Source organism: Sus scrofa, chromosome 8 (assembly GCF_000003025.6).
Source record: "Sus scrofa isolate TJ Tabasco breed Duroc chromosome 8, Sscrofa11.1, whole genome shotgun sequence".
Taxonomy (NCBI): domain Eukaryota; kingdom Metazoa; phylum Chordata; class Mammalia; order Artiodactyla; family Suidae; genus Sus; species Sus scrofa.
The window spans coordinates 54,877,891-54,902,189 of record NC_010450.4 but is presented as its reverse complement, the minus strand read 5'-3'; the positions used below and the strand labels follow the sequence as shown (position 1 = coordinate 54,902,189).

General features: G+C 37.6%; 1 protein-coding gene across 15 annotated transcripts in view; it reads left to right on the top strand.

Moving 5' to 3' along the window:
* CLOCK (clock circadian regulator) overlaps positions 1-24,299 on the top strand; it is a 116,870-nt gene that overhangs the window by 8,003 nt on the left and 84,568 nt on the right. The window contains exon 1 of one of the 15 annotated variants that reach the window (XM_021101323.1): positions 978-1,267. The exons of the other annotated variants lie outside the window; for them this stretch is intronic. The gene's annotated coding sequence lies outside the window, so the exon portion shown is untranslated. Of the gene's footprint in view, positions 1-977; positions 1,268-24,299 lie in introns of those variants that run through there. 15 annotated transcript variants of the gene reach the window in all.

Below are 24,299 nucleotides of genomic sequence, written 5' to 3'. Positions count from 1 at the left end.
TTAAGTGTTCAATAAATGTTAGCTGTATTATGTTTTTTGTTTTGTTACTTTCATAGTGTGTATCAAACATGGCTCTTAGCTTTTTTTTGGAGGGGAGTCCCAGTTAAGATAATTGTTTAGATAGAGAGTTTTGCAGAACTTGACCTTTTTATGTGACTCAGAACAATAAAAAAGTTATTAGAAAATGTTGCCAAGGTACATGGCATTGCATATTTCTTTGAAATCCTTTTGCCAAGTAGAGTTTTGAAAGACTGGTAACTGGTTTTCTTTTATGTTGAAACTTAAATTTTAGTTGAAATAATATTAGAAGTTATTTAGGGAAAAACCCACAGATTAGAATGGAAAACTTTGTAACTCAAATTTTATTTTATAACTTTAACATATATAGTTCTATAGATACCTCACAAAATTTTATTAGAAGCAGGAAGAGAAATGAGAGAAACATTAGTTGATGGAATAAAGCTCTTTCCAATTCTTAACCTGATAATTTTTGTCTCCATCAGGAACAGTAATGCAATAGTGTATTTGTAATTAATTATAAAGGTGTCTGTTTCACCTGTAGAGTTTATTGTGTGAAACAATTTACATTGTTTAGCTTCTTTTTACCTTTTCTCTTTTTAAATTTATTTATTTAGGCCACACCTGTGGCATGTGGAAGTTCCTGGGCCTGGGATTGGAACCTCCGCCACAGCAGTGACCCAGGCTGCTGCTGGATCCTTAACCCGCTGCACCACAAGAGAACTCCTTAGCCTCTTTTTAGACTTGATCACATTCTTTTTTTTTTTGTTTTTTTGTTTTTTTGCTATTTCTTGGGCCGCTCCTGCAGCATATGGAGGTTCCCAGGCTAGGGGTCTAATCGGAGCTGTGGCCGCCAGCCTACGCCAGAGCCACAGCAACGCAGGATCTGAGCCGAATCTGCAGCCTACACCATAGCTCACAGCAACGCCGGATCGTTAATCCACTGAGCAAGGGCAGGGACCGAACCCGCAACCTCATGGTTCCTAGTTGGATTCGTTAATCACTGCGCCACGACGGGAACTCCAACATTCTTATATTTTTCTTAAAGTCTTTTACTTTGTTAGGGCTGATCATTATTAAAATTTGTGATTTGATTTTTTTTTTCTTTTGAAAATAGTTTTGTGGCTTTTATAAAAATGAGTCTTGCTTCTTGGAAAAGAGTTAAAGTACCAAAAACTACAAAGGAAATCTATGATGAAAAAATTGCCCAATATCTCAAGGATAATATATTTTTTCAGCATTTTCTAAGGTATTTGGGCTGTGTGTTTATGTACGTGTACATGTTATAGTTTTATAGCAAATGGAATATATGCAGTTTTATACGCAGTTTTATCAACTACTTTTTTCCCCTCTCATCATGTTTTCTGGATATCTGTTTGTGAATTCAGATTTTCTTTATTTTCAACTAGTCTTAGTCTTTTACTTTGACGTTTTCAGTTGATCCCTGAGCAACATGGCAGTTAGGGGCATTGACCTCTACTCAGTTAAAAAAGTGAAAAATCTGTGTATAGCTTAGAGTTAGTGTTCCACGGATCCTGTATATGAGGTTCCTCAGGTTTTGTCAGCACCAGATTGTGTATTACTGTAGTATTTACTGTTGGACAAAATCTACATACAGGTGGACTTGTGCAGTTCACACTGGTTTTTATGCAGTTCATTAACATATTTGCTGATAATAGTTGAGTTTGTAACCACCATCAGCTTTGACTTCTCTTAGAGTCATCTCTTTTGCATTCCTTTTTGTCCCTCCTGTTGTGTATGGTTTTAATCTAATTATTTTTCTGTTTTTCCTACTATTTGTTAAATATTCTTTCTTTATACTTATGTGGTCATTCTATAGGTAATAGTAAGCATACAAATTACTTATGATAAAAATAATACAAAATAATTATTTTACCACTCCCCATTAATGACAGTTTCTTACACATTAACTCTTGTTACAATAATCTTTTTGTGTTATTAACATCCTACATTTTATTTATACATATTTTAAACTCCAGAAGACATTATTAGTATGGTTTTGGAAAATCAGTTTTTGTTAGTACTTACCTTTTCCTGGGTTCTTCCTCCCCTTTCTGTGTTTCTGTCAAATCATTTTCCTTCTGTCTGAGTAGCTTCCTTTGGTAATATGTGTTTTAATACTGGCCTACCTATTGACAGTGAATTTTTCCATTTTTGTTCATCTGAAAATACCTTAATTTCAACTTTTTTGAATAATATTTTCACTGCATGTGGAATTCTATCTCTAGCTATTTCATTGTCTGCTGGCTTTCTGTTAAAGTCTTATTTAAAGTAATGTAACAGCTTATAGTCTTGATAATGTCTTTTATTTTTCTCAAAGGCTTTCTCTCCTGTCTTAGTTTCTTAGCAGTTTGACTGTGGTGTGGTGAGGTGTGATATTCTTTATTTTTCCTTACGTTCATAGAGCTTTTGAATCTACAGCGTGGAGCCCTAGTTTTGGAAAGTTCTCTGTCATTACATCTTCAATTGTTGCTTCTGTCCCTCTCTTCTTTTAGGATTCTAATTGAAACATTTATTATACCCTGTCATATGTTTCACAGGTCTCTTACATTTTTTTTTTTTTTTTCTGTCTATACTTCAGTTTGGGTTTCTCTTCCTATACCCATCTTATAGTATACCAAAACTATCATCTTTTTCTCTAGGTCAATCTATTGTGTCTATTGTATTTGCTTTTTCTCCTTTTTCTTTCTTTCTTTCTTCTTTTTTTTTTTTTTTTTTTTTTTTTGCCATGGCATACAGTGGCTTGATGTGGGATCTCAGTTTCCAGACCAGGGAATGAATCCTGACCACAGTGGTGATAGCACTGAGTCTTAATCACTAGCCCCATGGTGGAACTCCCAGTCTATTGTGTTCTTAATTTTACATTGTAACTTTAAATTCTAGCACATCCATTTGATCCTACTTTATAGATTTTTAATAAATTCCAATTTTCTTTAACATATTGATTACAGTTATTTAAATGTTGATTTCAATATCTGCACCATCTGTTAGTCTACTTTTATTATTTTTTTCTATTGGTTTTTTGGTCATGTGGTTGTGTGGTTCTGTCACTGAACATGTTTGCTGGATTTTTCAAGGAACTTGTCCATTTCATCTAAGTTGTTGAATTAGTAAAGTTCTTTATAAATGTTCTCTTACTATCTTTTAAATAGCTATAGACTATATTTTGAGTATAATATCTGTATAATCTGCAGAGATTTCGTATCATTCCTAATATTGGTAATTTGTGTCATTTCTCTTTTTACCTGATTAGTCTGGCTTGAGATTTCTTAATGAAGACTCTCAAAGAATCATCTTTTGGTTTAACTGATTTCCTCTGGTTCTGTTTTTTATTTCCTTATTTCTGCTCTGATCTTTATTAATCCTTTAACTTACTTTGGGTTTAGTTTGTTTTTCTAGTTTATTAAGATAAAAGCTGGTGTCATTAATTTGTGACATTTCCCCTTCTTGTATGTGTACTACATAAGTTTTCCTCTAAATATGCCTTATAAATTTTAATATATAAATATTTTCAGTTTAAAATACTTTTTAATTTACTTTTTGTGTCTTCTTTGGTCTATAAATTATTTATATCATTTAATTTCCACATATTTGAGGATTTTCCAGAGATTTATTATTTTTAAGTTAATTCTGTTGTGATGAAAGAACATACTTTTATGGCTTGGAGCCTTTTAAATTGATTGAGATTTGTATTATGGGCTAGGTAAGATCAGTCTTACCTAGGTAGGATCAATCTTGGTAAATGCTCCATGTGCACTTAAAAAGAATGTGTATTTTGTTGTTGGGTGGAGTGCTCTATAAATGTTAATCGGGTCAAGCTGGTGATTGTTTTTGTTTATGTCTTCTAATTTTTGATTGAATGCCAGATATTGTGATTTAGAAAAACAAAATGAAGCAAACATTACCAACTCTGTTCTGCCTGAGGTTGTATATCTTTTCTTATAGGCAGATAGAATAGGGAGCTAGTCACCTTAATTTACATGGAGGCTGGGTTGCTGTTTGAGTAGTTTAGTGGTATTCTTCTTTATGGTATTTGAAGAGTGTGGTTTTCTAGGACTTTCATTTCAAAGCTTAGTGGTCTTTATCCTCTTAGCAATGCCAAAAGTGGGAAATTTCACTTTGCCTCCTATCTTACACGGTTTTAAAATTAAGTAATTGTCCCACGAGAGGTAGTAGCCTTGAACTTGAGGTCCCTGCAGTTTCCCATTTTTGTCACTCCAGCCTTAGTGGACACCAAAGCTCTCCTGGCTTTTTGGTTCCGTAGCAGCAATGTTTTGTACTACAGGCCAGATAGTTTTCAGCTTTCACCATGGGCCCATAATTTGGAAATACCCTCAGGGAAAAGATAAGTGCAGGTCATCCAAACACCTTTAAAATGTTCCCCACTTCTTTGGAGTTTTAGACCTTCTTGCACCATGACATCTTTCTGCTGCCTTTAGAAATAGGATATTGGTGGAGTTCTCTTGTGGTGCTACAGGTTAAGGATCTGGCATTGTCACTGTTATGGCTTGGGTTTGATCCCTGGCTTTGGAATTTCCACGTACTGTGGGTATGGCCAAGAAAAAATATGACTTTTGTAATTTATTTTGCTTTTCTGTTTTCAAGAAGAATATTGGCCTGCTGCAGACTATTGCATTCTGCCTGGATGTGGACAACTCTGTACGGGCTTTTAAAATTTGACAGAATACTCACTTTTCCTGGGCTACTTTGTATTAATTATTCTTCTTTAAGGTTTTAGGTAGTTGGGTTTTAGTTTTAGACCTAGTATACTTTTTAAAACCTAGTATACTGAGGTATAATATATGTTAAAATTCATCTAATGTAAAAGTATACCTAGTATACTGAGGTATAATATATGTTAAAATTCCTCTAATGTAAAAGTATGCATGTTGAATTTTCATAAACATATGCATTCTTGTAACCGCTACTACAATAAAGATACAAAAAATCCTATCACTTTGAAAACTTCTCTCTCCCTGGCAACTACCAATCTAATTTTTGTTAATAGAATTTTACCTTTTATACAATATAGTATAAGGGAGATACTACAGTATATTGTCTTCTAGGTCTAGTTTGCACTTAGTATAATGCTTTTGATTTTCATCTATGTCTGTAGCTTCTTTTTTATTGCTGAATACTTTTATGTTGTATGAAATATGGCATAATTTGTTTATAACTATTAGTTGTTGGACTTTTTAATTGCTTCTGGTTTTCGGCTATTGTAAACGAAGCTGCTAAACATTTTTAGACATATGTTTTCACTTCACTTGGGAAAACATGCAGGAATGGAATTGTTGGATTGTATGGTATTCATATGTTTAACTTTATAAGACTCTAATGAACTGTTTTCTAAAGTGGTTTTACCACTTTACATTTCCTTCAGCAATGAATGAGATTTTCATTTGCTAACACTTGGTACTGTCATTGTTTTGAATTTCTGCCAGTCTAGTGGTATGTAATATTATATCATTGTGGCTTTAATTTGAATTTTCTTAATGACTGATGATACTAAGGTTATTTACGTGTGCTTATTGCTCATCCAAATATTTTCTTTTGTGAGGTCAGGGATCAAACCCGCTCTTCATGGACACTAGTTGGGTTTGTTACCACTGAGCCATGGCGGAACTCCTGTTTGTCTCCTTTGAAGATTTTCTTTCATGTTTTCTTATAGAAGTTTTATATTTGTAGCTTTTATATTTAAATTCATGATTCATTTCAGTTGATTTTTATATGTGGTATGAAGAAAGGGTTGAGCTTCTTAAAAAATTTTTTTTTCATATATGTATATACAGTTGTTCTAGCACCATTTGTTTAGAGATTATTCTTTCTCCACTGAATTACCTTGTCACTTTTGACAAAAAAATCATACATGTGTGGGTCCTTTTTTGAACTTTGTATTTTATCTAGTGAACTGTACGTCTGTCTTTATATTAGTACCTTAAAGTCTTGATTGCTGTAGCTTTAAGTCTGGTTTTGGAAGTCTTCCAGTTTTCTGCTTTATCAAAATTGTTTTGAATTTTTAAGTTTCCTTTTATTTCATATGAATTTCAAAATCAGCTTGTCATTTTGTATAAAATGGCTGCTGGGATTGTGATTGGTCATATTGGAGCTATAGATCATTTTAAGGAGAATTGACATTTTAACATTACCAGGTCGTTTGATCCATACACATAATATACTCTTATATTCATTTAGGCCTCTCATTTCTCTCAGTGATGCTTTTATAGGTTTTGAATACACTTTTAGTAGTGGCCTCTATCCTATTCCTTCAGCAAGTACCTAGTGAGCATGCACTGCGTACCAGATGCTGTTCTAGTTGCTGGGGTTTCAGAAGTGAACAAAGCAGGCAAAGAAGGCCTGCCCTTGGGGAGCTTCCATTCACTGGGAGAAACCAGATGAGAAATTCTTGAGTTGAATGTGTATTAGGTGGTCATTAGTACTGTGGAGGAAAAGAAATCAGGGTGGCAGTGGTTAGAGTCTGGGCTTTGGGATTTACAGTTTTGAATTGCGTGCACAGAGAGGTCTTCAGTGAGAACTTGATATTTGAGCATGCCGTAGTCTGCTGTGTACCCTAATAAGGAGACAACTGAGAATTTAAGATGGAAACAAGGGAAAGAAAACGGGAGCTTGAGTAAGTGTGCTAAGTATGCCAGTTGCCTCCTAGGAGTCGTAGTAACTAAGAGTCAGTAGTATTAATAAAATCAGCAAATGTAATAATGGAAGTATATCTAACAGCTCAAAGGTAAACAATAAAAAAGATCATGTATTTGGTTGAAATCTGGTGATGAGAATGCTTACCTTAGCATAACTTATAGTAGAGAACTAATAGGTGACATGAAGAAATGGAAGACTAACCTCATTACATAGGATATTATTATGAAAATATTATTTTAATAAAAAATTATTAAAATAACAGAACTATCTATAAAATAAAAAGGCAAGGTGGAATTAAATGACACAAAGATGGGTATTTTGATTGTAAAGTTTATAATTTACAGAGAAGAAATTTCAAATATATGTGAAAAGTAGTAGAGCATTAATATTCAAAAAGTAAAAATGATTCTGGAAAGTTATTGAGAAAAACTTTACTGGTAGACTTGACTTGGGCTCTTAGATCATGGGGTATCAAATGGACAAAAAATTAAAGCTGTAGAACGGGTAAATACCCAAATTAATAAGCAAAATTTGGTGGATAAAATGAACCCTTCCTTGAAAATAGCCTCTGCCTTTCTTCTAACAACTTTCTTCCAAGAACTTATTGAACATATACAAAAATTGGTTGTAATACTAGATCATAAAAAAAACTTGTGCATTCCTAAAGGTAGGAATAATTAAGAGCTGCTCATCTAATATGAGAGCCACTAGCCACATCTAGCAAACTAAATTCATTAAAACTGAATAAAACAAATTGTGTCTTCTCAGGTGCTTAAATGTGATGGATTGTGGAGATCCCTGGTGGTGTAGGTTAGGGATCCAGAGTTGTCGATGCTGTGGGACAAGTTCGATCCCTGACCTGGGAATTTTTGCATGCCACTGTCACAGCCAAATAAAAAAAAAAAAAAGAAGGATTGATTGCCAGTGGACTGAGGACAGAAGAAAGCAGATTGAAGACAGTATTTGTGAACTAAATCCTTCTGTTTCATAGCAAGGAGTCAGTAGACCTAATTTGAAATTAATTAAATAAAAACAGGAGTTCCTGTCGTGGCGCAGTGGTTAACGAATCTGATTAGGAACCATGAGGTTGCGGGTTCGGTTCCTGCCCTTGCTCAGTGGGTTAACGATCCGGCATTGCCGTGAGCTGTGGTGTAGATTGCAGACGTGGCTCAGATCCCGAGTTGCTGTGGCTCTGGCGTAGGCCAGTGGCTACTGCTCCTATTCGACCCCTAGCCTGGGAACCTCCATATGCCGCGGGAGCGGCCCAAAGAAATAGCAAAAAGACAAAAAAAAAAAAAAAAAAGAACAGGACTGCAGTTTTTACTGTTTTTCTTAAAATCGTGTGCATGTGTAATATGCAGGTCGTAAGAGACTAATAGGATATACAAGCAAAATAAAGCATACTATAAACTGTCTCTGCACAATAGCTTCTTATCTAATAAATGTTAAGTATAACTTTATTCCTTTGCATAATGAAAAAACATTCTAACTTTTTTTTAGATTTGATTATAGTTTATACTGAAAGTATTAGAAGTTTTTTTTTTTTTTTTTTTTTTTTCAGGCACTAGTTTCCACTCTTCCCTTCCACTTAGAAATGAGGATAGCAAGCAGCTTTGTGTGACTTTGGGCATATACTACCTATCTTTAATTGATAACCTTTTAACTTATTAGTCAATGAAAGGTTCATATAAAATATTTGGAGCATTTTGAGATTTTAATCTAGGTAAATATCTTTGAGACAACAAAACAGCACTCATGTGAGTCAGGAAATAAAATTCAAAACCTGTATTCACAGGCCCTGAGGATTTATATATTTCAAAGCCAGTATCTCTTGCAATTGTTAGGGAGTAGTTTAAATATAAGTGTACCATCTTTCACAGGGACATGTGACAAATAGTTATATGACTATTTTACCACTTATATAATTAAGTATTGGTTATTATTTAACATGCCACTTTATTATTTATTGTATTATTTATTCACAGCCTGTGCTGAAAATGTATTTTCAGAGTATATTATTACATCTTTTTCCAGATTCACTGTGTCAGAGGAACTATAGATAAGAGGGCAAAAGAGAAAGAAGTTTTGCTCTGTGATTTAATACTGCTTGAAAGCATATAGTTAGACTAGTGTACAGTGTCATTTGTTGAATGCATATAATGTTTGTTTTTCACTTTCCCAAGTAGACTGGCCAGACCAAGTTTAAAGCTTGATACTCTGAAACTATCAGTATACTATAGTCTGATAATTCAGATAACTTCATACATAAATAAGAAAATTAAATGTATAGGAGTTAAACCTAAACACTGATCTTAGAGGAACAGTACTACACAGCAAATCATCAAGAAGACCAAAAATAAATCCCCAGTGAGTGGAAGACTTAGGGAATATGGCATCACTAACTTATGTTTAATAAACTAAGTCTCAGTCTCCAAGTGCCATTTTCAACATTTAAACATTCATTATTATTAGGAATAATATTAGGATATTTTTCTGCCTTGAAATGTCATTTAAATCATTTTAACGACTCAGATCTTTATGATTATACTTAAATCAGTTACAAAATGCTTGCTGAAGGTGTAGGAGATTGAAGACTTGTCTACTGACTTCAAGATGCATCTAAAATTTTGCTTTTCTACAGATACTTGATATTTTCTTGTTTGTTGGAACACACTAATGCATGGAGTCTAGCTCCAGATGGGCCAACCTTGAGCCTGGATGTGTCAGGGACAAGTGGCCCAGAGTAGTTGGACAGATGCTGAGCCCAGTCCCTGGAGTTGTTGCTCACCTTTGATGGCGCCATGTTTCCCTGATTGTTCGTGACCCTTGTGGCTTGCATTTTTGAGGAAATGGGCACCTCTTCTCATCTTTAAACATGCTTCAGCAGGCAAAGTCCTTCACCAGTCCGCCCATCCAGAGCTTCCAAGTGACATATCAGGTGGTGTCCGTAGGCAAGTTTACTGCTGGAGCCGTGGGGCAGACAGGTGTGGTGCCAAGTGTGGTCAGTAGGTGGGCAAGCCTGGTGCTTGTATATCAGGGATCACCCTGGGGACTGGGTCCAGGAGGGAGAATCTGATTCAGGGCCCAATGATTGACCCTAAAGAAAGAGATCTGTGAACTGTCTGGCAAAGAATTCAAAATAATTCTCTTGAAGAACTTCACTCAACTATTAAAAAAAAAAAATAGGTAAATGAAACTAGGAAAACAGTGCACAAACAAAATGAGAAGTTCAACAAAGAAATGAAAACCATTAAAAAACACCCCAAAAGCAGAAATTCTGGAGTTGAAGAATATATTGATTGAACCGAAGATTTCAACAGAAGTCTTCAGTTGCAGACCTGACCAAACAGAAGAAAGAATAAATGAGAAGACAGGTCATTTGAAATCATCCAGAGAAAAAGAGAATGAGAAAGTATGAAGAAAGCCTATGTAAATAATGGAACATTAAAAGAAACAGTTTACTCATTATTGGAGTCCAAGAGGAGAAGAGAGGGAAAAAGGAGCATAAGGCTGATTTCAAGAAATAATGTCTGAGAAGTTTCCACATTTGGGGAGAGATTTGGACAACCAAGTTCATGAAGATTGAAGCTAATAGGTCACCCTAGAATTTCAAATGATTTTCTGAAGACACATCATAATAAAACTGGCTAGGAATCCAACACAAATCCAATTTCTACAGCAAGAGAAAAAAAAATAATTTAAGGGAACCCCTGGAAAGCTGTCAGCAGAATTCTCATCAGGTACTCTACAGGCCAGGATGATATATTCAAAATGAAAGAAAAAAACTGCCAACCAAGAATACTTTACCTAGCAGTTTGTTTTATAGGCATGAGGGAGAGGTACTTTCCCAAAGAAAAACTGAGGGAGTTCATCACTAGACCTGCTTTTTAAGAATGATAAAGGAGTTCTTCAAGTTGAAAGGAAAGGATGCTAATTCGTAACATAGGAGCACATGGAGACATAAAACATGCTGGTAAAGGTAGGTATATAATCAAATTCAGAGTACTAGATAATATGAGAGTATTCAGAGTAACATGTGGTTAAGTTAATCACAACTCTGGTATAAAGGTTTAAAGGACAAATATTAAAAGTATAGCTGCAGTAATTTATTATTGGATGCACAGTATTAAAAGAGTAAGTTATGCCATCAAAAACAAAGTGAAAGAGTAGATGTTTTGTATGTTATTTGTAAGTTATTATAAAATAGACTGTTGGAGTTCTTGCTGTGGCACAATGGGATTGGTAGTGTCTCTGCAGCTCCAGTACACAAGTTTGATCCACGGCCCAGTACAGTGGGTTAAAGTATCTGGGGTTGCTGCAGCTGTGGTGTAAGTCATAACTGTGGCTGGGATCTAATCCTTAGCCTGGGAATTCTGTATGCTGCAGGGCAGCCAAAAAAGAAAAAAAAAAAAAAAAGACTGTTACTGCTGGTTGTTGTATGTGAGCCTCATGATAATCACAAAACAAAACCTGAAGTAAATGCACAAAAGATAAAGAGGAGGGAATCAAAGTGTACCATTTTGGAAAGTGATGAGTTCACTAAGAACAACAGCAAAGAATGAAGAAAGGAGCAAGGGGACTACAGAATAGGCACAAAACACTTAATGAAATGGCACTAGAAAGTTTTTACCTGTGGTAATTACTTTTTATGTAAGTAGGTTAAATTTCTCATTAAAACTCAAGAGTAGCTGACTGGACTAAATACAAGACTCAGCCATATGCTGCCTATTAGAGACTCATTTCACCTTTAAGGGTACATAGAGGAAGCAATGGAAAAAGATATTCCATGCAAATTGAAACCAAAGAGAGCAGGGGTAGCTAACTTTATATCCGACAAAATAGACTTTAAGTCAAAAAAGGTAACAAAAGGTAAATTGACAGCAGTGCAATAATAGAGCACTTTGGTACCCCTGCTTTTGGATAGCTCATCTAGAAGAATGAAGGAAATACTGTAAATAAAATGTACCTCAGACCAAATAGAACTAACAGACATGTACAGATGTCCTACCCAACAGTAGCAGAACACACATTTCTTCTTCTTCATGGAACACTATCCAGGACTGATCATATGTTAGGTCACAAAACAAGCTTTAGCAGCCCCTAAGAAGACTGGTATCATACCAAGTGTCTTTTCCATACAGAGTTGTGAAAGTAGAAATCAATAACAGGAGGAAAACTGAGAAATTCACAGATTTGTGGAAAATAAATAACACATACTTGAACAGCCAGTCAGTCAAAGAAGAAATCAAGAGCAAAATAAAAAAATAGCTTCAGACAAAGCACAGCATACCAAAACTGCTTACTTTAACAGTTTTTTGTTTTTATTTTTATTTTTTTGTCTTTATAGGGCATCACCCGCAGCATATGGAAGGTCGCAGGGTAGGGGTTGAATCGGAGCTGCAGCTGCTGGCCTGCACCACAGCCGAAGCATCACGGGATCCAAGCTGTGTCTGTGACTATGCCACAGCTCACAGCAGTGTCAGATCCATAACCCACTGAACAGGGCCAGGGATCAAACCTATGCCCTCATGGATACTAGTCAGATTCGTTTCCACTGAGCCACAATGGGAACTCCAAGAGTAGTTTTAGGAGGGAACTTTATAGCAATAAAGGCCTAGATTAAGGGGGAAAAAAGATCGCAGTAAACGTAACTACACCTGGAGGAACTAGAAAAAGAACCAACATACTAAGTCCAAAGTTAGCAGAAGGAAAGAAATAAAGACTAGAGCAGAAATAAATGAAAGATTCCAGGGTAACAATATAAAAGATAAATGAAACTAATGGCTGTTTCTTTTTTCTTTTTGAAAGGGTAACACTAACAAATCTTTAGCTATACTAAGGAAAAAAGACCGTCAGAAATGAAAGAGGAGACGTTACAGCTTACACAACAGAAATACAAAGTAAAATAAGAGACTGTTATGAATAATCATATGCCAGTGAATTAGTTAATTTAGAAGAAATGGATAAATTCCTAGAAACAGCCTACCAAGACCAAATCATGAAAAGATAAAAATTTGAACAGATCAATAATGGATAAGGAGATTGAAACAGTAAGGAGATTGAAACAGTAGTCACTGCAACACTGAATACTTAACCCACTGATCAAGGCCAGGGATTGAATCTCCATCCTCATGGATACTAGTCAGGTTCGTTTCTGATGAGCCATGGTCGGAACTCCTATAAATGTTTTTAAAAAATTGTGTTAGAAAAACGTAACATTAAGTTTACATCTTAATTATTTTTCAGTGTCTTGTTCAATAATGAAAAGTTGTGTAACAGACCTCTGGAACTTTTTCCTCTTGCAGATTCTTTACCCATTAAAATGCTAATCATCCCCCTCCTGACCTTTGGCAACCCACCTCTTTGCGTTCTATTTCTGTAATCTTGAAACAGATGCCTTATGTAAGTAGAGTCCTATGGTATTTGTCCTTAAGCTTATTTTGTTTACCATAGTGTCCATGAGGTTCATCCATTTTGTAGCATGTGACAAGAGTCCTTATCTTTTTAAAGGCTGCATAATATTTCATAGTTGTAGATCCCACATCTTCTTTATCCATTCATTTGTAGATGGACATTTGGGTTGTTCTTTTTAGCTCTTCTGAGTAATGCTGCAGTGAATATGAGTGTACATACAATTCTTCAAGATCCTGTCTTGAGTTTTTTTTAAATATATACTTGGAAGTATAATTGCTGTGTCATATGGTAAATCTATTTTTAATGTTTTGAGGAATGTCCATACTGTTTCCATAATAGCTGCCCTGTTTTGCATTCCCACCAACAGTGAACAAGGTTCCAATTTCTCCATATCCTCACTAAACCTTGTTATTTAAGTGTCCATCCTAATGGGTTTGAGACAGTATTTCACTGTTGTTTTGACTTGCATTTCTCTTTTTTTTTTTTTTTTTTTTGCTATTTCTTGGGCCGCTTCCACGGCATATGGAGGTTTCCAGGCTAGGGGTCTAATCGGAGCTGTAGCTGCCAGCCTACACCAGAGCCACAGCAACGCAGGATCCGAGCTGCGTCTGCAACCTACACCACAGCTCACGGCAACGCCGGATCGTTAACCCACTGAGCAAGGGCGGGGACCGAACCCGCAACCTCATGGGTCCTAGTCGGATTCGTTAACCACTGCGCCACGACGGGAACTCCTGCATTTCTCTTATGATTAGAGAGGTTGAACACCTTTTAATATGTCTGTTGACCATTTGATTATCTTCTTTGGAGAATTGTCTGTGTTCTTTACTCATTTTTTAGTTGGATTATTTTGTTGTTGTTGTTGTGTTGTTCTTTATATATTTTGGTTATCAGCCCTTTATCAGATAAATACTTTGCAAATATTTTCTTTCATTCTATTCGTTGCTTTTTCACCTTGTTGATTTTTTTTCCTTCGATGGTGCAGAAGCTTTTTAGTTTGATGTAGTTCCGTTTGTTTATTTCTGCCTTTGTTGCCTGTGCTTTTGGTGTCATAGCCAAGAAGGCATTGCCAAATATGATGCCCTGAATTTTTCCTCTGTGTTTTTTTCTATGAGTTTTATAGTTTTATATGTTATGTTTAGCTCTGTGATCCATTTTGAGCTGATTTTTGCATATAGTATAAGATAAAAGTCCAACTTCATCTTTTACATGTGAATATCCAGTTTTTCCAGCACCATTTGTTGAAGAGACTATCCTTTTCCCACTGTGTAATCTTGGTACTCTTGTCGAAAATTATTTGGCCACATATGCAGTAATTTGTTTCTAGGGTCTCTGTTCTGTGCCATTCATATTCTGTATCTCTCCTTATGCCAGTACAGCACTGTCTTGATTATTATAGCTGTGTAGTATGTTTTAAAATCAATAAATGTGGAGTTCCTGTTGTGGTGCATCAGAAGTGAATCTGACTAGGAACCATGAGGTTGCAGATTTGATCCCTGGCCTCGCTTAGTGGGTTAAGGATCTGGCCTTGCCGTGGGCTGTGGTGTAGGTTGCAGATGCAGCTCAGATCCTCTGATGCTGTGGTTATGGCCGTGGTTTAAGCCGGCAGCTGTAGCTCTGATTGGACACCTAGCCTGGAAACCTCCATGTGCTGTGGGTGCAGCCCTAAGAAGCAAAAAAATAATAATAAAACAAAATCAGTAAGTGTGAATTCTTAAGTATTGTTCTTTTTCAAGTTTTTTTTGGGCTACTTGGGGATTATTTTAGGAAACGAGATTCCATATGAATTGATATGAATCATAATGAATATTTTTCTGTTTCTGCAAAAAACGTTATAATGGGCTTTTAATAGTGATTGCATCAAATCTATAGATCACTTTGGATAGTATGACCATTTTAACAATACTAAGTCTTCCAATTTTTTCTTTCTTTTAGCTACATTTTTTAGTTTTTGGTGTACAAGTTTTTACCTCTTCAGTTAAGTTTATTCCTAAATTTTGGGGTTTTTTTATGATGCTATTTTAAATGTTCACTTAATTTTCTTTTTGGATTGTTCATTGGTAGTGTTAGCAGCAATTTTTTTTTTTTTTTTTTTTTTTTTTCTTTTTTTGGTCCACTCCAGGGGCATATGGAAGTTCCCAGGCTAGGGGGTCGAATCAGAGCTACAGCTGCTGGCCTACACCACAGCCATGGCAACTTGGGATCTGAGCCGCATCTGTGACCACCATAGCTCGTGCCAGCACTGGATCCTTAACCCACTAAGCGAGGCCAGGGGTCGAACCCACATCCTCACTAATACTAGTTGGGTTCATAACCCATTGAGCTATGTTAGGAACTCCCCGAGTCTTTTCTTTGTTGGGATCTGCTTTTTTTTTTTTTTTTTTTTCCTCTCCCTGATTATTAACTTTAAATTGTTCTCTTGATTCTCTTAGAATAGATGAGGACTTGGCTGTACTTACGCTGTGCTTACTCTCTCTCCTCTCTTCATCCCAATGTCCAAAACTTATTATAATTAGTTCATTTATAAATGCCTTTGCAACTGTAAATAAAATGTTCCTTAGACACTGTATTTTAAATTCTTGCTATGTAGGATAGGATAGTAGGACCTTTATCTATTTCTCTGTCTTGTCCTTCTACTCCTTTACTTCCTGTTTCTACCTTTTTTTAGGATTTGACCAGGCTGATGACATCACGTTTACCTCTGCTCTGTAATGAGATTTAATTCAGACTTTTCAGTAGGTTGATTCTAAGAGCTGAATACAATAAATTGTAGTAATCATTGAGATATTCTGTTTTTCATGGGTACAAACTTATGATAATGAAACTCAAAAAATCAGAGTAAAGTTGGTTATCAATACTCACAGTTTACAAATATTTTCACGGTCATGCCACAAGTATGCTTTATATTTTGATTAGTTTAATATTGTTCATTTTCCCTGCCACAGTCTGTAATTACCTTTTTCTCCTTGGTAAAAATGCTTCCTGCTTGAATCACAGTATCTGTTCACTGGACAGAATTCCTCATTTTCCCAGAGATACCCCTTTTAGAGTTCTCCTGCTTCCTGTTTTAGTCTTCATGGATTGAAGCTGCTGTATATCTGTCATCTCGAGATATTCCTTCACTGCATTTCTGGGTTAGATTTACTGTTTCTTAGATATCACATCTTCTCTATCATAGCATTCTCTTTCTTTTTGGTAGAATCTCTTCTAAATTAACTTTAGTATACCAGGTATTTAAGATGTAAATTCTTAACATGCCTGAACATGACTTTTGCCTGGTTCATAATTGCTTGATAGTTTGAGTGTAGAAATTTAAATTTCCCTTAGAATTTAGGATTTTATTCTATTCAGTTTAGATCAGAATGTCTGATGCTAGTCTCTGTCTTGTTACTTCTTTAACGACCCTTTCCCTTTCTCTTTGGAAGCTTTAGTATCTTATTTTTGTCCTTGTAGTTCTTGAGTTTTATAGTTATGTATCTGGGTATGAGTTCTTGTCATTCTGTTGAAACTTCACAGTTGGTAGGCCCTTTCAGTGTGTCTCCCTTCAGGTATGGGAAATATTCTCTTATTATTTTGGGGGTAACATTTCTTGCTTTTCTATGTTCTCTCACTTTTGAATGCTCACCAGCAGAGTGTTGGCCTTTCAGTTTGAGACTTAGGTCTTTTATCTCTTCTCACCTTTTTGCCTTTTTATTCTGTATTCTGACAGATTTCTTGAACTCTATGTTCTTATCTTCTGTGGATGTCTGTAAGCAGATTGTAAATATTGCAGTAGCTTTGCTTATTTTCTGTGGGTTTCATTTCAAGAGACAGCATTGTATTGTAGTTAAAAGCATAAACAGTGGAAACTGTCAGTCTATGTAGGTTATGATCCCAGCTCCACCACCTGAAAACCCTGTGACCTTGGGTAAGTTATATAACCTCTCTTTGCTCAGTTTCAGTTACAAAATGGGAATAATTACTTTGTGGACAAAGGAGTTTATATTTGTTAAGCATTTACAACAGTTCTTGATGTAATGAAGTCTGTATCATTGTTAAATATGAAGCATTCTGGTTTTGTTTTATTGAATGCAGTTTCTTTAGGAATGTCTTAAGGATAGCTTTTATTTTTATCCTTTTTTTCTGTATCCTGAATGATCTGTGATATTTTTAGAGTCAGTTGATCGACTTATTTTCTTGGTCTTTTTCTAGCTGTGGTGTTTCGTTGTATGAGAATTATTATTCTTGGCTCGTGTATATTGCTACAGGGTTATCTTGATTATTTTAGGCAGCTGTGCTGGGTTTTTTTCCTTGTTGGATAGGTGGATTTTTTTTTTTTTTTTTTTTTTTTTCCGGTGACCATTTCTCTTTGAAGAGACTGGTTGGTAATTCTTTGTACATAGATGGAGCATCTTGTCTGCTGGCAAGTTTAGGGTTAGAGCAGAAGAGCAGGGACTCTATTGCTATTCTTTTTTTTTTTTTTTTTGTCTTTTTGTCTTTTGTCTTTTTGTTGTTGTTGTTGTTGCTATTTCTTGGGCCGCTCCCGCGGCATATGGAGGTTCCCAGGCTAGGGGTTGAATCGGAGCTAAAGCCACCAGCCTACGCCAGAGCCACAGCAACGCGGGATCCGAGCCGTGTCTGCAACCTACACCACAGCTCACGGCAACGCCGGATCGTTAACCCACTGAGCAAGGGCAGGGACCGAACCCGCAACCTCATGGTTCCTAGTCGGATTCGTTAACCACTGCGCCACAACGGGAACTCCTCTATTGCTATTCTCATGAACTTTCTTTTTTCTTTTCTTTTCTTTCCTTTTCTTTCCTTTCCTTTCCTTTCCTTTTCTTTTCTTTTCTTTTCTTTTCTTTTCTTTTCTTTTCTTTTCTTTTCTTTTCTGTCTTTTTGTCTTTTTAGGGCTGCACGCATATCATATGGAGGTTCCCAGGCCAGGGGTCTAGTTGGAGCTGCAGCTGCTGGCCTATACCACAGCCACAGCAATGCCAGATCCGAGCCACATCTGTGACCTACATCACAGCTCACAGCAACACCTGATCCTCAACCAATTGAGCGAGGCCAGCTATTAAACCTGCAAGCTCATGGTTCCTAGTTGGATTTGTTTCCATTGCACCATGACAGGAACTCCCTAGTCTCAGGAGCTTTCCAGTTGTCATTGACTGAGCCTTATGGACACTGACATCTGTCTGGTTTTTTTCTCAGTGGTTTGCTAGATTTCTTTAGAAAAAAAATATGGTATAGTTTGGGGCCGAGTGACACTGGGGCTGCTTAGCCAGAGAAGAGTACAGAGAAAGGGGACAGGTAAAGCTTTGTTCCTAGGTCACCTGTACTCAGCCTCTTTACCTGCTAGCTCTGAGCCTAGAGTGTCAAGAAGATTGATTCAGATCTCCAGTGGAGTCCCTTGATGAGTGAAGTTATAAAAGAAGCCTAAAAACTATTTTTGTCAGTTGCTTTTAGTTTTCATTGAACACAGTTGGGAACAGAAACTTTCATTTCTGCCCATAATGGCAAAGAGAAGAAAAATGACAGCAGAAGACATTGCACAAATCAGCAGATGAGTGCAGAGAGAACAGCGGCTGCATTCCAGGCTCTGGGCCAGCATTTTCCAGTAGAGATATATAACATGAACCACAAACATAAGCCACATGTATGACTTAAAATGCACTTTAAAGAAGTAAAGCAAAAAGAAAATGGCGCAGTTGAGGAAAACAATAAATGCCTTTTGGGAATTCACATTCTCTGGGACAGACTTTGATGAATTGCTTCTGCCTCCCCTTTGACTCCGGTCGTATGAATTCTCTCCCTTCTCCTTCTCCTGGGTCACTCCAGACAGGCCAGGCTCCTTACGGCTCTGCAGAGCTTGGCAGCATACCACCTAGTGCTTGCTTTGTCTCTCTCTCTCTGTCTTTTTTTTGTCTTTTTAGCACTGTGCACCTATGGCATATGGAAGTTCCCGGAGTAGGAGTCGAATTGGAGCTGCAGCTGCTGACCTGCACCACAGCCACAGGAATGTCAGATCTAAGCCATGATTGCGACCTCCACCACAGCTCACTGCAACGTTGGATCCTTAACCCACTGAGTGAGGCCAGGGATTGAACCAGCAGTCTCATGGATGCTAGTTGGGTTCGTTTTCACTGCGCCATGAAGGGAACTCCTGGTTTGTCTCTTTACATGTCCTTCCCGTTCTCTTCTTCACATCCAGGCATTGAACCCTCCTTCGCCACAGTATCAGCTTGTCCATATGCCTCAGGCTGTCTTTTCAAGGTGAAATAGTGGCTTCCAAGCTATAATAAATGTATTTTATGTTGTGATCCAGTGCACGCACTCACACTCACACACTCATAAACACATACCTGAAATAACTGTTTTAGGAAATACTCCAGCCATTACTAGGTGTCTTATACTTTTCACTTTTTTTCTATCTTGTTTCAATTAAAAAATGCAGGTTACACCCTGTTATGTTGCTGGGCCAAAATGTAGGAGCATTCATATTTTTGTTAGTATATTGATACAGTGTTCTCCGTAAGTTGATACCAATTTATACTCCCACCAGAAATGTATGAGAGTAATGTCAAAGCTGATATTACAAATGCTTTGAAAATTCTGCCTCTAGAATGTGTGACTCTTTGGTGTTCTCAGACTTGTTCAACACCTGTCTTGCCTGGGGATGGGGTATCTTGGGCTTTAACTCCACTCCTTTTTCAGTATTAGTAGGTGAGGGAGAAAGAAGCCTTTGAGTTAGCTGAGCATTTTTTTAGGATTCCATCCTGATTTATTTATATTTTGATTCCGTCTCTTTGAATAAAGCTTTTTTTGGTGGTTCTAGGTATTATTGCATGTACAGGTAACTTATTCCAGTCTACTAGTTAACTCCCTTGACCCACCCCCTCCATTTCTAGTATAATTGCCTTTTTTTTTTTTTTTTTTTTTTTTTGGCTTTTTAGGGCTGCGCCCACAGCATATGGAGGCTCCCAGGCTAGGAGTTGAATCAGAGCTTCAGCTACTGGCCTACACCACAGCCCACAGCAATGCAGGATCCAAGCCGAGTCTCACAGCTCACGGCAACACCGGATCCTTAACCCACTGAGAGCGGCCAGGGATCGAACCCGCAGCCTCATGGTTCCTAGTTGGATTCATTTCCACTGCGCCACGATGGGAACTCCCTAATTAATTGCCTTTTTATATTTTCTCTGCATATACTGAGAACCATATCACATAGTATTATAATTTTTGTCATCAAAAATAATATAGAAGAGTTAAGTTCTGTTGTATTTACCCATATTCTTTCCATTTTTCCCTCCTGATTTTCCAGTATTCCTCCTTTTATCATTTCCTTTTTTTTGAAGAATATGCTTTTTTAGGGCAGATTCTCTTAGTTTTCCTTCAGTTGTCATGTTTTAGTTTCCCTCTCTTTCCTGAAGATATTTTGTCAGATAAAGGATCCCAGATTGGCACTTCTTTCAGTACTTAAAAAATGTTTCTGAGCATTGAAAATAGGAATAGGAATAGAAATTTAGAATGTTTATTAACTGTGACCATGATGGTCTGTGTTAAAGAAAAAGCTTTTAAAAATTATAATGACTAGGAGTATAACATAAATGTATTACTGATTCATTATCATTAAACATTACTAAACACACATGCATCTCTTCAGAGGGGACTGCTCTTTTTGTGGAATTTATGTATCCATGGAGGAATATTAAGTATGTCAGAATGAGACTGGTTTCAGTGGAAGTTAATGGTAAAAAGAGAAGATGGTCGGGTCATTAATAAGTGTGAGATTTACAGAACACTTGTTTATAATTTTGTTAAGGAATTTCTAGTAGAATTTATTGTATATTCCTGCAAGAATATGTAACCAAGAAAATAGAAAACTCTAACTTAACTTTGGCATATGTTACTTTGATTTGAAGAATGATGTGAGACTGATTTGGCAGAAGTGAGTGCCCTTTTCAGCTCCTTGAAATCATGTATTGTTTTCAGGTCCCAGACGCAAGACACAAGTGATTGATAGAATGTACTGATTTCTTTCATTTCTCTGATGATGATGAGAGCTAATACAAGATGCTCCCCAGATCTTGGCTTTGAAGTCATTCTAGATAATTTATGTAGGGAGTCTGGCTGTAAGCTTTTTACCGGGATGAACTAACTTAGAGCTGTTTTTAATGTTTATTATCACTCTTTTCATTGGATTCTCTCTCAGAGGGAGCTTGTTAATCAGAAGCTTTTATTGTTCCCACTTCCCGAGTTTTAACAGTGTGTCTGGGCCAGAATGTCTCCTTTTTAACATCATGTACTGTTCTTAACAGAAGTGTGTGGGAGAGGCAGAAACTTGACCACCTCGAGGTGGTCCTCCCCCGAGGCCATATTTCCTATCCTTCATGTGGTATTCTGGGCGCTTTTTCATTCTTTGTGAGTGTGTTCCTCAGTGAAGCAGACCTTTTTCAAAAATTAAGTTATACTTGGAGTTCCCATTGTGGCTCAGTGGTTAACGAATCCGACTAGGAATCATGAGGTTGCGGGTCCAATCCCTGGCCTTGCTCAGTGGGTTAAGGATCCGGCGTTGCTGTGAGCTGTGGTGTAGGTCACAGATGTGACTCTGGCATAGGCCGGCGGCTACAGCTCCAACTAGACCCCTAGCCTGGGAACCTCCATATGCCGTGGGTGCGGACCTAGAAAAGGCAAAAGACCAAAAAAAAAAAAAAAAAAAAAAATTATACTTGACATACAGTACTCTATCAGTTTCAGGTGTACAACATAGTGATCAGTATTTTTATACGTTATGAAATAATCACCTCAGTGAGGCCAAGTTATCTCTGTCGTTATACAGAGTCATTGCAGTATTAACTAACTGTATTCCTGTTACATCTTATTGACTGACTTTGCAGCTGGAAGTTTTATTCATCTTAACTCCCTTCCCCTGTTTCATCCATCTGCCTCTGGCAACCACCAGTTTGTTTTCTCCATCTGAATCTGTTTAGTTTTTTGTTTGTTCATTTTTCTTGATTTTAGATTCCACTTTAGCTATGAGTGAAATCATTCACAGATACTAGTCTAACTCTGTCCAGCTTACTTCACTAAGCGTGATACCCTCAGGGTCCATCCACGTTGTCACAGATGGCAAGAGTTTATTCTTTTTCATGGCTGAGTCGTATTCGTGTGTGTGTGTGTGTGTGTTTGTGTACGCGCGTGTGCATACCACATCTTAATCCAGTTATATAGTGATGGATACTTAGGTTGCTTCATCATCTTGGGTATTGTAAATAGTGCTGCAGTGAATATAGAGGTACATATATCTTTTTTTCAAATTAGTGGTTTTGTTTTCTTTGGATAAAATATGCAGAAGTGGAATTGCTCAATCACATGGTAGTGCTGTTCTTATTTTTTGGGAAACCTCTATTAATAGCTGCTCCAGTTTACATTCCCACCAACATGTTATAAGGGTTCCCTTTTCTAGGAGCAGTTTCTTATCCTTCCTCTTCCTTCTCCTTTACCATATGTATATTTTAAATTTACAGTTCACTCCCCTCAGGTTTAGATTTTCCTCTGTTGCATCAGATTTCATCTATATGGTTGTTGATTCTTCATTCAGAACACTTAGACTGGGTTACAAAAACGTAATTGCCACAGGGTACCAATCTTAACTGTATTTTAGTAAGTAATACTCCAGGAGGGCAGCAATTTGGTGTTTTTTCCTCTAATCATTGTATATGTATAACCTGTCATAGTAAGTGAATGAACCAGCACGGAACAATTTCCAGCTCTCCCTAACAGAACTACTAGTTAAAAAAGAAACAACCAAATCAATGTTGTCAATCTTTTGGTTTTGTTAATTGATCATTAAAATGCCACTTTTTATGATTGAAGGGTAATTAAAATGCTTTTAATATTGCAATAAGTATCGTTATAATTTCTGATAATTTTTAATTACAAAGAAAAATTAATGGTGGAGTTCCCATTGTGGCTCAGTGGGAACAAACCCAACTAATACCCATAAGGACATGGATTTGATCGCTGATCTTGCTCAGTGGATTAAGGATCTGGCGTTGCCATGAGCCGAGGTGTAGGTTTCGGACATGGCCCAGATCCCTCATTGCTGTGGCTATGGTGTAGGCCAGCAGCTACAGCTCCAAATTGACCCTTAGCCTGGGAACTTCCTTATACTGCGGTGAGGCCCTAAAAAACAAACAAACAAAAATTAATGGCTATGGTTGGAGTGTTTCATAAAAGCATACTGGAAACGTAGGGTAATAAGAGCCTTGTCTCACCAGGATGCTGTGAGGACTGAATTAGCTTCTGCTTACACAGCACTTAGGACTGGACTTGACACTAGGAAAATGCTTGGCAGCTCCTGGATAGGTTTCACTTCCACACATGCTGTGTCTTCCTGCCCCTTGGCCTTTGAACTCCAAGGCTGTTCTGATGAACCTCCTTCGCCCTCGGGAGGCCCTGCTGACCAGCTTTTGGTCAGCCGTTGACAGTGGTGCTGGAACTGATGCCCTGCTCCCTGTGCTATGCGCAGGGGTCCTGATGTCGTCAGAGCGGGTCATCCAGTCCTAGGGAGGCTGGCTGGTGACCCCAAGCAGTTCCCCAGGCTCTGCAGAGCCCCCTGAGAGCACCGCCGTGCCCAGGACTTGTGCAGCTTCCTTCCCAGGGCTCACTTCTGGACCCCGTGGCTAGGGGAATGGTAGGAACTCCCAAATGGTTGATGTCTTGTAGTCCAGTGGCGGGGCGGTGGGGCGGGTATTAAAGGGCACTGCTGCCAGCCTTGTGTGACTCAAGGCCAAGTGCTTCTCTTCCTGCTTTCATCTCCCAGTTTGACCTTCTCCTCCGTTTTCATACTCCGAGCAGCTGCTCTGGACTCATTCTACTTGCACACAGATGCCGTGTTCTCTCCTGGCCTTTTGAACGGACTGCTCCTTTCAGTGAAGCAGCCTCTTCTCTCCCTTCTCTGCCTGCTTTGGTCAGATTGCATACTTGCACTAAATACCTCTCTTGTAGGAGGCCTTTCCTGACCAGTTCCCACTATGCCACTTTGGATCTCGGCATGCTCGCCCTTACACTGTCTTGATTCTTAATTAAAGCCTTGCCTCCTTTTGGAGTTGCCCTGCAGCCCGAGCCCCCAGAGGGTCAGGGGACTCTGACCTGCTCATGGCTGCACCCCAAGTCCTGGCACATAGAAAGCCCCAGCTAATGCTGGA